Source organism: Crocuta crocuta, unplaced genomic scaffold (assembly GCF_008692635.1).
Source record: "Crocuta crocuta isolate KB4526 unplaced genomic scaffold, BGI_CrCroc_1.0 scaffold266, whole genome shotgun sequence".
Classification (NCBI taxonomy): Eukaryota; Metazoa; Chordata; class Mammalia; order Carnivora; family Hyaenidae; genus Crocuta; species Crocuta crocuta.
Genome location: NW_027531005.1, coordinates 8,373,205 through 8,388,750, shown reverse-complemented (window position 1 = coordinate 8,388,750; position 15,546 = coordinate 8,373,205). Strand labels below are relative to the sequence as shown.

The following is a 15,546-nucleotide window of genomic DNA, read 5'->3' as shown; positions in this document are numbered from 1 at the left end:
TATGTCAGAGACCTGGAAGAGAGGCAAAGATGGAGTGTTTACAGGCACAATTTGGCAAAAGTGAACTTGAGGAACAAAGGAAATCATTTAAAGACTATTTTTAATTCCTTGTTTGAAAGGTGACAACACTGTCCTGAGCTTGGGAGAAAGTCATAGAAACTTATATTTCTATTATATTCCATTTAAACTAAATGGGCATGGAACCCAAATTCTGGAGGGAAAAGATATACTTCCTGGGGCTAAAAGATCCAGAGATTTCTGGCAAAAGGGAAAAACCTCAAGTTCACCTGTAAAACTTGCTTACAATTATTACTTATTTGTGTATACATCTTTTTCCTCTAGGGGACTCTAAACTTGTGATCTTCGCATACTCCATGGTGCCAAGTAAAATACCTGGCTCAAATATCTTGAGCTTAATTTGATCATAAATCATAATTTGATCAGAAGCCATTTGGTCTGAGTTATAAAGTCTGATAAACCTAGATTAAAATCAACTTCATCACTCATTAGCTGAGTGACATTGAATAAATTTATTAGTTCTAAACTCAGCTTCCTCATCTGTAACATGCAATTGTTAAGAAGATTGAAAGAGGCAATGTGTCTTAAGTACTTGCCACAGTGCCTAGAAAATTGCCAGCATTTAACAAATGATTGTCCTTAATATTTTTATTACTGAGCTCTTTATTTTTTCTTCTCACAAGGTAATCTGTGGTATCTGATGCTACACATACATCAGTCAGCCAGAAAGCCAAGTAAATCAATGAATAAGAAAAGGACACTAATCAATCTTCCAATTTTTCTACCCTGACAAGATCCTGGTGACTGGTTGTGAGGAAAAACCATCTGCTGCAGGGAGGCATCATCTTTGTTATCAGAACAGAATGAGATGGTGTCACAGGTAGCAGAGGTCTTTACAAATGAGGACAACTCTACTGATACAATTTTATTTCATTCAGCCTGCTTCAAAGACTCAAGCAAAAAATAAATAAATAAATGAAAGACTCCTCCAAAAAGAAAAAAAATTGAGATCTCTTAGCTTTTGAAGAAATGCATAAACCAGAAAGTATAGCTTTAGTTATCAAAGGTAGGCAATGTTTTATTAGAATAGGAATGGAAAAATTAATTAATTTATAACAGCATTCTTGTCCAAAGACAACACTGTTCTTAGAATGCTGGTTTAGGGGGCATCTGGGTGGCTCAGTCAGTTAAGCCTCTGACTTGATTTCGGCTCAGGTCCTAACATCAGGGTTATGGTATCCAGTCCCATGTTGGGCTTTGCACTGAGCATGGAGTCTGATAGGGATTTTCTCTTTCCTCTTCTTTCTCTGTCCCTCCCCTGCTTGTGCTCTCTCTAAAAGTAAACAAATAAACATTTAAAAAAGAATGCTGGTTCAGAATTAAAAATGAAATTATTTTATAGTTTATTAAGTTACATATCCTGAGTACATGTCTATCAGGACAGAATTAGAGGCAATCATCTTAATATATTCTGGGAAGACCCAAGGACATGTTAGAGCTTTAAACTGGGACCTAAATTTGGCTTTGTTCTAGACCCAGAAAAATTATTTGTGTATATTTCCCAGGTACATATAAAAAAGAAATTGAATTGAAACATATAAATGGCATTGGACTATGTCACTTCTGAGCAGATAAATTTTAATTTTTTTATTTTTAATGTTTACTTATTTTTGAGAGAGAGAGACAGAACATGAGTGGAGGAGAAGCAGAGAGAGAGGGAGACAAAAAATATGAAGCAGGCTCCAGGCTCTGAGCTGTCAGCACAGAGCCCGCCTTGGGGCTCAAACTCAGGAATAGTGAGATCATGACCTGGGCCAATGTTGAACACTTAACTGACTGAGCTATCCAAGCGCCCCATGAGCAGATAAATTTTAAAATCCAAAGTATTCTTATTTTGAAAACAGTGCCATTTAACTTTGTTCTTTTCCTGCTACTCCCGCTTTTTATATGAATTGAGTGATACTCCAAATCCCCCTCTTAAATGGCTTAGCAATACTTAAAATTCAGCAAAGAACATTCCCACCTCCAGGAGATACCTCTCCTTCATTATTATGGATGACTGACACATAAACAAATGTGATGCCTAGAATTAGAGCCAGTTCTTCTCTTGCAAATATTCACACATCAAACAACTCTTTTTCCTCATTTTCATAAAGACAGTTCTGACCATATTATCATAGCTAAAGGACAAAGTACATAGCTTTCAAAACTCAATTGATCTTAGTTATCTAAGTCTTGCTTTAAAAGAAGATAACAGAAATCCTTTCTCTATGTAAAAAGGTTAAGCTCAGAAAAAAAAAAAGTGAAAGATTTTCTGGTTCATCCTAAATAGGCTTTGGAGAAAGAATTGCTAAGTGTGAAACTCCTCACCTAGTGAATTTCATTGATCAAAGCATTTTGTAAAACAAGCAAATGCAGAATTTTGAGAGGCATTTAAAGGACTTGTGTTTTGGAAGTTAATACCCTTTGCTTAATTTATCATTGATTTCCATTCTCTTTTCCTCTCTTATACTATCACTATGTGAAAGGGAATACAACAAGATTCTCATTTGTCTAGAATTTAGCTTGAATTGTTCATGCTCCAGATACTCATGGGGGCTGTAAAGTGCAGGATGTGTGCATTCGTTCAGATTCTATCACCACTTATGGCATCCCTACTATGTGCCAGACTCTGGGTAAGCAGGCTTTAACCCTGCCTCTGAACACCATACAGCAGGTACTTCCTGACATGTCTCAAATTCTGCAAATCCCAAGGACGAATGCTTTGTAATGTCTGCTCACAAGCTATCTATCAGGGAACACATTAATAGAGTTCCAGAAACCTTAAGGAAAATACTTGTCCCTAGGCTGGTAGGAAGGGAAGGAGAAGTACTTTCATCTACAAGCCTTTTTTGCTTGAGCATCCGCTAGTCAAGCACTTCTAGGCTCAGCTGCCTGGTCACCACAGGATCACCCAGCTCTGCCGTACCTCCTCACTCAACTGTTCTGGTCTTAAATATTCCTGTGCATCCACCATAGAGGATATTCAACTCCCCAGTGGCTCCAACTATAAATGGAGAGGATTTCTTGCTGATGTCAGAAATCTTTCTCCCTTCTCAACTCTTCTCTACACTCCTCCTCTCCTCATTACAAACTCTGGGGGCTGGAAGTAGAAATAATGTGTTCACATATAAAATACTAATTTCAATGATAATTTTTTAATGTTTATTTTTGAGAGAAAGAGACAGACAGAGAGAGTGCAAGCAGGAGAGGAGCAGAGAGAGAGGGAGACATAGAATCTGAAGTAGGCTCCAGGCTCCAAGCTGTCAGCATAGAGCCAGACTCAGGGCTTAAACTCACGAATTGCAAGATCATGACCTGAGCCGAAGTCATACATTTAACTGACTGAGCCACCCAGCGGCCCCTTAATTATAATTTTTGATTATACAAAAACTATCCTGCTCAGAATGCTTTTCAACCTTGCAATAATAACAACAACAATAGTATTTATAAAGACTTACCATATGGTAGGCAATGCATTTTACATTACCTCCTAAATGGCCCTGTAAAGTAGGTATTAGGGTCAAGGATATTAAGGGTTGGGTAAGTCAATCCATGATTTGACCAAAGTCCAACAGCAAGTGATAGAGACAATATTCAAAGCAGGTCAGTTCAGATGCCAAAGGCCAGCTTTTTAAAACACCTCATGCTGCTCCATAAGGTCAAGATGTTGGAAGCAAAGAAAAAATAAGATTATAGCCCTAGGAATTTGCTGAATACAAATTTATTACCCTTCAAGCTTATCAAAAACCAAACCAAAAGAAGTATTTAATTTCTTTCAACAAAATACAAACACTATAGAACAAGTTAAAGTAGCCTAAACTTTTGATTTCTACTACTGTGAGTAGAACATACAGTAGTTTATGTTTAAATGAATGCTGGCAATGGACTAGAATATAATGCACCATAATTGATTTATAGATACTGTGTCTCTTAATAACTCACAGTTAGCAATTTCCAATTTTAACCAATCCCCTTCAATAAAAGCCTGCTCACAACACTTAACATCGTTTACTTTGAATACCTGGGGCTAGAGCAAATGTTGCCCACCATGATAACCCGATCAGCTAAGCCTGCAGTAAATGTGTTATTCCAACCACTCACATTTTTGCTCTGTCCAGTGGTTTGCCCTATAGATCAAATTGTCCCTTTGTACTCTCCCCCAAAACTGAGTTTCATGCCCAGTATTCATGATGGTTATGTCATCTAAAGTCTCAGTTCTATAGCCATCTATCTATTCCTGAAAACTTTGGACATCTCTGACCTTAACTTCTCTTCCCATATACAGCTTTCTTACCTTTGTAAACATACATAAATGTTTACATATGTTTATGTAAATAATTTATTCATCTTTTCTGCATGTAAACGAAATAACTCACTCAGAGTTTTATTGTTGTTAATTTTAAACATTAGATAGGCTCCAGTTTAGGAAGAATAGTTTTACATGTAATGACACAATGGTAATGACAAAAATAGCACTCTATATTCTCAATTCCCCCTAATTTTGTTCAGTTTCAAATGACTATCTCATTTTCAACGGCTCTATTTCATTTTTACACTGTGATACCATAGGCTTCCTAGTTTATTTTTGTTTCAATCACAAACATTATTTCTCAGCACAGTAATTTCTACAACTCACACAATCAATACTATCAATTGACTGAATTACTTTAAATATATATAGTTAGAAAGAGGAACTCTTTGTATCAAATACTGTACAAACTATGAACACTGTCAATTAACTTGCCAGATAGCATTTATTAAGCACATATTTTGTTAAACATATCTGTTCCTTCCACTTAAAAATATATCATAGAGGAGTACCTGAGTGGTTCAGTCGATTAAGCGTCCGACTTTAGCTCAGGTCACGATCTCATGGTTGATGAGTTTGAGTCCCACACAGGGCTCTGTCCTGACAGCTCAGAGCCTGGAGCCTGTTTCAGATTCTGTGTCTCCCTCTCTCTCTGCCCCTTCCCTGCTCACACTGTGTCCCTCTCTTAAAAATAAACTTTAAAAAAAATATAAAATAAAAAGAAACTTCTCATACAGCTTAGCACTGCTCAGTAGAAATATGATTCAAGTCACACATATAATCTTACATTTTCTAGTAAAGGTAAAAGAAACAGGTGAAATTAAATTAATGTTATCATTATTACTAATTAAAGTGTTAATATACATTAGGAGTGGTGTGGGAGAGGGAAAAGGGGATGATGGGCATTGAGGAGGGCACTTGTTGGGATGAGCACTGGGTGTTGTATGGAAACCAATTTGACAATAAATTATATGTTAAATGTAAATAAATAAATAAATAAATAAATTAGGGGTACTTGGGTGGCTTCATTGGTTAACTGTCCAACTCTTAATGATCTCATGGTTGTGAGACTGAGCTTGGCTTGGGACTCCATGGTGAGTACGGAGACTGTTTAAGATTATCTCTCTCTGTCTCTGCCCCCACTGCCCCTCTCTGCTCACGTTTTCTCACAAAAAAAAAAAATATATATATATATATAAATTAAATAAATTTTATTTAACCCAACATATCTAAAATATCAACCCCATTATGTCATCATATAAAAATTGATATATTTTATACTTTTTTGTATTAAATCTTCAAAACCTGGTATATATATTTACACTTACACTCAACTCAGACAAACCACATATCAAGTACTCAGGACAGCACAGGTCTAGATGAGTGGTTCTTAACCTCACTGCACAGTGGAATCACCTACGTAGCTTTTAAAAGTGCAGATGCTCAGGCCACCTCCAGACCAATGACTCTGAATCTCTGGGAGTAAGACCCAAACATCAACATTTTTTAAAGCCCCCTGGTGACCTCAATGAGCAGCCAAAGTTGACAACCACTTACCAAAAACAGTGCAGAGAAGGTTAACAAACACAGAATGTTGCCATTTGTTCATTTGGATGTCAGGGGAGGCAACAATAAATAAATATCACAGAGCTTGTAACTTGTATGAGAGCAGGAGAGACATTACAACAAGTATCCCCAATGCTGTGATAACTGCTAAAATAAAAATGTAAACAAAATGCAGCAGAATAACAAATGGAAAGAACAATCAGTAGCCTGATAAAGAGGTACTACTATTCATGTGCTGGCTGGTAGAGATTGTTAAATGTCATCAGATCAAGACCGGAGAGTATTTTCTGAATGGGGGCAATTAAGCAGTTTTCAGGGGGCAATTAATGAGTTTTCAGTGACCTGAGCAAAAGGCATTTTAGTTGATACCATGAAAGCTTCATTAATCAGTACCTACTTCAGATTTTAGAATTTCTAATAGATGTTGAGCCACAACTTGCATTTGCCCTATATACTGGGGGGTTGGGGGAAGGGTCTACTAAGGATGAGAAGATTTTAATAGAAAATTTTAAATTCTTAATACATTTTCTAAATAAATAAAAATAACTGACATATTCATAAGTGAAGCTCTCTCAATCTGTTAGCTTAATGCACTGTATATATTAAAATGTTATCAGAGTCATTTAATTATATTTGTGGAGAAAAGCATAGTAATTCAGACTTATTCCAAATTCATGAGTCTTTTTGTGATATGAGTACAAATACTCTTGAATCTGTTTTTCTACTGTTGAATATGCTTCTTAGTATGAAAACTTTCAAGGAAGTTTTTTTCTGCTTATCTACTATAGTTGTGAAATAAGAATAGGCCTCCAGGACCCTCCCTACTTTAAGTTCTTTTTCTAACTAATATATCCTTTTTCCCTTATTTGCTCAAAATGAGCTCAGAATGCTCCTCCTTCATGGAACCGTTCCTGAGGATCTCCCAAGGGCCTTCTGTCTGTGTTACCTGGTAAACTGTGGACAAAACTTCCCATTACACTTACTCATATAGACAACTGAGCACAAAATGATAATCTTCTTCTTGCAACACTGTGAGCTACTTTCAGACAGTTTCATTTCTTTTAGTTTCCTAGCTCCAGACCCAGCACAACATGTGGCATGTAGTAAGTACTCCAAATAATCAAGTTAGATTAAAACAGGAAATGGCACTTGGTAGAACCAAACCAAGGGCCAAAATATATTTCCATAAGAATAAAAGAAAAGATTTATGCACTACGAAAGAAAGAAAGAAAGAAAGAAAGAAAGAAAAAGAAAGAAAGAAAGAAAGAAAGAAAAGATTTATGCATTAAGTAAGGGTGCACAGAGATTTCTTTAACTGTGATTATTTCACCTTAAAAGGAAAGGGAAACAGGTATCTGCTTGTACGCTGGAAATTTTCATACAAAGTAATATGATTACCTCCCCTTGAAAGAGAGAAACATATATATCATGATTGCTACATTGAGGATTTAGGGAGTGAACATGCTTTGTTCAAATAGCAAAATAATTGGAGATACTAATACATTGGTCAGCATGACTTAGCCAGAAAACTTTTGATTTGCTAAACTTATCTTCCCAAGTAAAACAAAGCTAACTGGGCCAATAGAAATAATAATGTGCTGCCCAAGGCTCTCCCTAGATCTTCAGAAAAAATAAAGACTGATGAGAAATAAAATTGCCTTTGGGAGAAGAGACCAGTGTGGCTCTGGCCTGCTCTGAAGAACAAGAGTGACGAGTGACGGGGCAAGAACAAGGAGTGAAGCACCCATTGTTCAAAGACCAGAGCTGTTAAGTGTCTGTTGTAATGTCTTAATGTCACTCCTAGGGCCTAACCCTACTACCCTGATCTCCCTCAAAACAGAAAAAAATAGGGACTTACAGAGTGGAGCCTTGCTCCATGATACTCCTTCACACTACCATCTGCTATTGGACTGATTCATCATGAAACACAGAATGCCTGGACCATAAGCTTATCTTACACTGGGGCCATGGGTGAGATGGATGTCTGGTAAGTGTTTGTATTGTATCATTTATTCACAATGCTCAAGATATTTGAGATTTATCTCTCTCTCTCTCTCATACACACACACACATACACACACACACACACACATACACAGCATATATATAACCCAGATAATTATACAATTTCAACAAATAACAGTAACCTATGCCAGAGTAAGAACTCTACGAGCTAACGTTATCTGCAAACGTTTTAAATCTATCCTCCTTGGGAAAAATAAAAAAACATCATTCTCAGACACACTACATGGGCCTTCCTCATTTTCTCTTTATTTAGAAAATCATTACTTCCTCTATTCCCAAACATAAGTGCATCCCTAAAAGTGACTGAAAGCATCTTAACATGTTTAATCACAAAACAGAAAGTATCCTTTGTGTTTAAAAACTTACAGTATTTCACATACTATTTCTTTAATCCAATGTATAGTCTTAGATAGGTCCAAATTCATATGTAGTCCTAATAAGCTTTGAAATAATAGTTTTTTCTTCAAAGACAATATTACTGTTAATATATAACTGGTTAAGGTTAAACTAATAAGTCACAATCAAGCAAAAGTAGGTCTTGAGGAAACTTCCTTAAGCCTCCATGACTTTACAATTCCATATTTAGCACTCATAATAAATCCCAATTCATGTGTGTGAATATATAAATATTCATGTACTGTTAAATGTGCACCTATAAATGCACAGGATACATATGCAGATATAAATGTATTTTATGACTTCAGTGTATGAAAATGTCTCATAGACATATATTGGTCTTGGAGAAACTACCACTTTGATATCCATTAGATGTAATATATGAGTTTACCATTGTGTCATCATCATGGTATAATGCCATTGTCTAAGATTTATCTATTAGATAACTCAGAAATATGTAAATGCTCTAGAAATAGAAAGAAAATTGTGAAGCCATTAAATCACAGTCAATAAAACATCTCTGTATCCATCATAAGCTAATCCTCCAACTCCATCAAGTTTTAGCTGCAATGACTTCCAAACCCATTTACCACTTTTCGGTCTTCCTCTGCATCCTTGTTTAAATGATGACAAATTGCTTAGATTGGCTGATTGCTGTTGCAAGATCAAGCCAAAGCCAACCTTTGAAAACCCAAACTACTGATTAAATCAATAGAGTGGCCCAAATTCAGAAGCAGGCAAGGCTCCACATTAAATAGTTAAGCTTTAGTACTCCCTGAGTTCTACTATTTATTCAACCCAGGAAGCCCGAACAATGGAATTAAACATCTGGACTGTGTTGCAATTCCTCCCATAAAGGTTCTCAAAGAATTTTAGAAGAAAATCTCCTAAAATGTTTTTCCTATTGCACTGAGGAAACCATTTGATTCAATAGCTCAATGCTGATAAGCCAAAGTTGCCAACAATAACCCTTTCTAAAAAGTTATTTGAGGGGCACCTGGGTGGCTCAGTCAGTTAAGCATCCCACTTCAGCTCAGGTCATGATCTCACGATTTGTGGTTTCGAGCCCCACATCAGGCTCTGTGCTGACAGCTAGCTCAGAGCCTGGATTCTGCTTCAGATTCTGTTTCTCCCTCTCTCTCTCTGACCCTTCCCTGCTCACACACTCTCACTCTCAGAAATAAATAAAAAATAAAATAAAAAATTATTTGATCTATCCTAAATCTGTGTTGGCCTATCAATGGCAAATTGTGGAAGGTTGTGGGATAGGGATAGCCAAGACTAGTCAACAGGATAGAGATCATGGTCAGCAACCAGTTTATATGTAAGGGGACTGGGTGGTAACAATGCTAAAAACAAATAATCAAGGGGTAGGGAAAGAGCCATAATAATATGGGAAATATGCATTGAACTCTTAATCAATGTGTTAGACTGTCTTAAATATATTATTCTATTTTCATCTACATTCATTCATCCAAATGTATTCATAGATACATATATGTATGAATATCTATCTATCTATCTATCTATCTATCTATCTATCTATCTATCTATCTACACACACATATATACATACATACCCCTGGCTATAAAGTAAATAAGGAAACAGGCTCAGAATGGAGTTACTCCAAATCTCACAATTAGCAAATTGCCAATAGGGATCTCAGTTACAGGCCAGTCATAGCAGACGCACTTAACCAGTATACTACACTGTTCCCTCTCCCCCATAAGTCTATGAAGAGGGTTAATTTCCAAAATGCTGGTCAAACTGGAGGTTGTAGGCAATGTTCAAGGCTTGGACATGTGATCTGGGCTTCCAGTGCTGAGATCCTAGCTGGGCAGAAGCACAAGCAGCCATAGGATCAGGGTATACAGGGAAGGAGTCTAGAGATTCATTTCAGCAGAAAGACAGGAGGAACAGCTCTTGGGTTTAAATCAGGGTGCATGTTTAGATTCAAGTCTCACATCAGAGAAAGTTAAAAACAGATACCAAAAAGGAAACATTTCAGGATCTGAAACAAGGCCCTGGAAACTTTAGCCCTATTTATAAGGCACCAATCTGTGCTAATTAAGTGTGTATAAGTCTGTAGAGGCAGAGGCAGGTCACTGCAGCTAAACACAAGGTCTTCTAGGCTGAGGACCACTCATGCTTCTAAAATCTCCACTACAAAGTTACAAATGCTGTGCTTTCCTCTTTTCCAATTATCATTATCCTCCTCCCCATATTAGAGGGAAAAAGAAAAAAAAAAAACACCAACAACAGTAAGACATCTACTTAGTTCAGTCATCTGGGAAATACCATGGATAATACAGTACTGTGGGTCAAACAATGCATTCAAGAGCCAGTCAATTTAGTGGAAAAAGAAATTGCTTATTTTGCGTCATGCAGAGCAAAAAAAATTACTATTTGAATGTTGTGCTTTTCAAATAGTTATATTGATGTTGGGCAGACATAATCATATTCACCAGGCATCTCCATACTTTGTTGCTTTGGTATGTTATTTTTTTTTAACTGCCTTTTCTTCTTGGAATCAAATTTATTTATCCTTTTGGGATACTTAATTCCTTAATGTCAATCTTTTATTTTTTTACTAAGCAAGCAAGTTCTTTGTTTTTTCAACTAAATTTCTTTAATCAGCTTTTGCTCAGAAACTGTTTATTTCTATCTGCATTACAAATGCTAGATTTAACCAATCTATCAACCCAAGATGATACAAGGAGGAATATTGTCAGTTCGTCCTTTCCTTTCTGGAACAAGATACCGTATTCTGTACTTTTGAAGAAAAGAAATAATAAGATTAGACTAAGATTGAGGACAAGAGGATGTCAGACAAAAGAAAGGCATGTGGTCCTTCGAGAGTCTTCCCATCTTATATGGGGAATTGTAATCCATTCGTGCTAAATGCTTTGAGTATGCTCATTATGCAAAAAACATTAGAGCTTACTATATTTTGTTACCATAGTTCTGTCTACTGGGAACTATAATTAAAGCACATTTAAGCAAATGCAATTTTATTTGTTATTAAGCAACTAAGAGCTTAGTCAACCTTGCAAATATGGCATTATCTTAGGATTACAATATGAGCCAGCCAGCTATCCAGTAAACTTTATTAGGTCCTATCTTTATTAGCAATGCCTATTCCTTTTGCATGAGACTTCTGTACTATATAACAGTGGTTCTCAAATGTTAGGATGCATCAGAATAACCTAGAGGGCTTGTTAAAACACAGTACGGATCTAGCTCCCAGAGTTTCTTATTCCTTAAGTCTGGGATAGGACTCTAAAATTTGCATGTCTAGTATATCCCTAGGGCATGCTTATAATATTGATCTGCAGACCACACTTTAAGAACCATATACAATGTAGTTGTGAGTGCTTTGGAGTCAAACCCACCTGAATTCATATCCTGGGTCTTCTACTAATATCTATATGTCTTTGGGCAGCCTACTTCATCTCTCTAAGCCTCAGTTTCTTGATCCATTTAGTGGACATAGTAATATATATCCAATAGGTTTATTGTGAAAATTAAATCAATACATGACAGTGATCAGTTTATTATTATTATTGTTAATTGGATAATTATTTTATGAGCTAGTTCAAACTATTTATAGCCAGCAGTGTGCATCAGACTTAGCTGATGAACAGGTAAAATTTCTGTTTAATTTCTCACAATGAGCTATCCTCCCCCTCAGAAATTCTGATATCAGAATATAAGATACCACTGATTTTAAGATGGAACATTATTTTATGCACTGCTAAGAAAGAAATTCTGCAATTATACCATGATTAAAATAATAAAAACTACATCAATATTTCAGAAATGAGAAAATGTAAAAAAATGTATATCCTGAAAATGGTAAAATACATTGGGTACAGATGTCAATTGGGGCTGCTTCCCAGACTACTGTGATGTGCAATTCTGGTTAAAAAACACTAACCTAGTTAGGGCGCCTGGGTGGCTCAGTTGGTTAAGCACGCACCTTTGGCTCAGGTCATGATCTCACAGTTCATGAGTTTGAGCCCCACATCAGGCTCTCATGCAGAGCCCACATTGAATCCTCTGTCCCCCTCTCTCTCTGCCTCGCTCCTGCTTGTGCTCCCTCTTTCTCTCTCTCTCAAAAATAACTAAATAAATACTTTAAAAAAATTAATAACACTGACCTAGTTCAATGTGCTAGCTGCAGAGGGCACTCAAAGTTCAGATGCCTCAAAGCTAAGAGAGCCCACAGGTTGGAAGCCCTAGAACTATAACATAGTTATACCATGACCCATCATATAATTCCATCGGCTATTAATGAAACAAAAATATTGCCACTTGGTTTGATAGCACCTACCCTCTAAACTTGGAGATGCCTTCTCCCACTGAATAGCAGTTGCTCACACAATGAGAACAAATCAGTCCATTGGTAGAGCCAATCAAATCAGAAGAGAATGTAGTACAGTCTGCAAGAAGGTATCAGGCCAAGAGAGACTTTTCTTCATAAACATGAATTCCATTCCTGAGATTTGAGGAGTGCTGGGGAGACTTTTAAAAAAGACAAAACATGATATACATTTGGGAGAGAAAGAAAGGTGGTCAAGGTCCCACACATTACTGGGACCTGCTGTAGTAAATTTTTGTTTTCTATCTTGATTTTTTAATTGTATTTTGTAAAGTGTTAGGGAAAAAAGGCTGATTTAGTATAACCTGATTGTTTTGATTGTTTTATCATATTTATGGTAATTGCAATTCTCCTTCACCCTAAGAACCTAGGATGAACACATTAGTAGTATATGACTTCCTTCAACTTTATACTAATGCTCTCACCCATAGGAAATGCATCCATTCTGTAACATAACATAGAAGAGGGCAATATCTCCTGACATTTTTATTTGGGAGCTTATAATTTCCTTCTTTCTTTATATATATATGTACTTTATATATATATCTTTATATATATATCTTTATATATATATGTATATATACATATATACTTTATATATCTTTATACTTTGTAAAGTACATATATATGTGTGTGTGTATATATATGTGTGTGTGTGTATATATATATATGTGTGTGTGTGTGTGTGTGTATGTGTGTGTGGAAAGAAATATATATATATATTTGAGAGAGAGAAAGAGCAGGGAAGAGAGGCAGAGGGAGAGAAAGAATGAAAGAATGAATCTTAGGCAGGCTCCATGCTCAGTACACAGCCTGACACAGGGCTCAATCTCACAACCCTGGAACAATGATCTAAGCTAAAATCAAGTTGGATGCTCAACCCACTGAGCCACCCAAGTGCTCTGGTAGCTTATAATTTCTAATAACTTCAGTAAATGGTCTCTAGTAGTCTCCATGCACATGAGTAAATTATAATAATAAAATATTAATTTTAGCTACTGAAAATCCTAAGAATGTAAATCTCTAATAAAATGTTGAAATAAAACCATAGTTGTATTTGCAAAGTTTCAACCATGAAAGCTTCATTTTAACTCTTTCCTGTCTTATGAATTTCCAGTCCCACCTTAAATGAATAAGATCACCAAAAACTATTAATTTTCTAATTTGGACTCAATCCAGATAGATAGACATACATAAGATGTATAAGCCAAGGGGTACAAAGGACATTTTTTAAAGTTCCAAATAGTAACAAACTACAGCAATCATGACTGCAATTGAAAAATACATGAGTTTGGATGATTATTCTCATTTTCACCCTGTATTAGAACCACACACACACACACACACACACACACAATGAAATCCATACTTCCAAAAATATTTTTTTCTACCTTGAAAACCTCTCTTGGCCCTGGCTCATATTAAATTCCTTTCTGTAGTTACATATTAAAGATTTACCAAAATAATGTTTTTAAAACTGTGATATTCTTAAAGTTTCATGTTTCTAGTTACAGAATAGAATATCATGAAACAAAAGAAATGTCTACATAATTTAAATGATTGCACAGGTAGAATATAATTTAATATGAAACTCAGTCACCTGAATAATGACATCTTAAACACAAGGCACACTGGTCATTGAGAATATCTGTCAACTTAAGAGGGGAGGAAGCAGTAATATCTTTATAGGAAGTTAGTTTCTGTTTTACTATAAATATAGAAGACAGTATTTTTTAACTGATTCTGTCTTAAAGGTTTAGTTGCACAATGAATGCAACTCTTATTTTCCATGTAAGAAAACAAAGATTGATCTTGTAATTCTTCAATGCCACCCACCAACTGTAATATCCAACTGACTCATTTGACCTTTCCACAAGGATTTATCATTACTGAAGGAATCTTTTTGCACTTCATCTATTTTTCTCAAAACGTGTATAAACTTCCTGAAGCTTTATGTCATTGGTGTATTTGCTGATTTTAAATATTTCAGTTCTTTGGAAGACATAAAAAAAAGGCCTTAAGAAATAAGCATTGGCAACGGTTTGGAGATTCTGATTTGTTTTAACAAAAACAGCAATTATTTCAAATCTTCTGCTGATTAGAAAGTAGTAGATCTCACTTGATATGTCAAAGCATTTTGATATTATGTTTTGCACTCTCATAAAATGCCATTACCATCTCTAATAATTATCTGAATGTTCAACTTTTCCCAATATCCTTCTCTCAATCTTTTGTGTCTATTAGGGTATTGCTTGCCTAGAAAAAATATGCTACAAAGAGGCCAACATAACAATTTCAGGAGGAAAGAATAATAGCCAAATGGCCTTTCTTTCTTTAGGATAATTCCTAGAATTACAGAAAATGTAGGCACTTAGCACACACCACCTTCAGAGAGACATTTAGAAGATCTTTCACCTCATCCTATAGACAGAATGGAGTAAGTAAACTCAGTACATGAATAAAAAGGCAGATTAGTCACAAACAGTTTCAATAGCTATACCTAGAAGGGAGTTAATTAATGGAGCAACATCAATTGAGTTCTAGGTTTTGAGCATCATAGGATTCTTTCCTAGGTTCTATTTGTTTTAACATTTTACTCAATGTCCTGGGTGAGACTATAGAGAGGTCATCATAAAATTTGTTACAAATAGGGGGTACTTGGGTGGCCCAGTCGGTTAAATGTCTGACTCTTGATTTCGGCTCAGGTCATGACTCCAAGGTTGTGGGATCAAGCCCCATATTGGGCTCTATGCTGAGCTTGGAGATTGCTTAAGATTATTGGGAAGGGAAGGGAAGGGGAGGGGAGGG

At 36.0% G+C, this 15,546-nt stretch overlaps 1 protein-coding gene and 1 pseudogene across 3 annotated transcripts in view; one reads left to right on the top strand and one right to left on the bottom strand.

The window, feature by feature from the left end:
* GRM8 (glutamate metabotropic receptor 8) overlaps window positions 1-15,546 on the bottom strand; it is a 739,885-nt gene that overhangs the window by 464,397 nt on the left and 259,942 nt on the right. The gene's annotated exons all lie outside the window — the stretch shown is intronic.
* LOC144237044 (ATP synthase F(0) complex subunit C2, mitochondrial pseudogene) overlaps window positions 7,903-15,546 on the top strand; it is an 11,057-nt pseudogene continuing 3,413 nt past the window's right edge.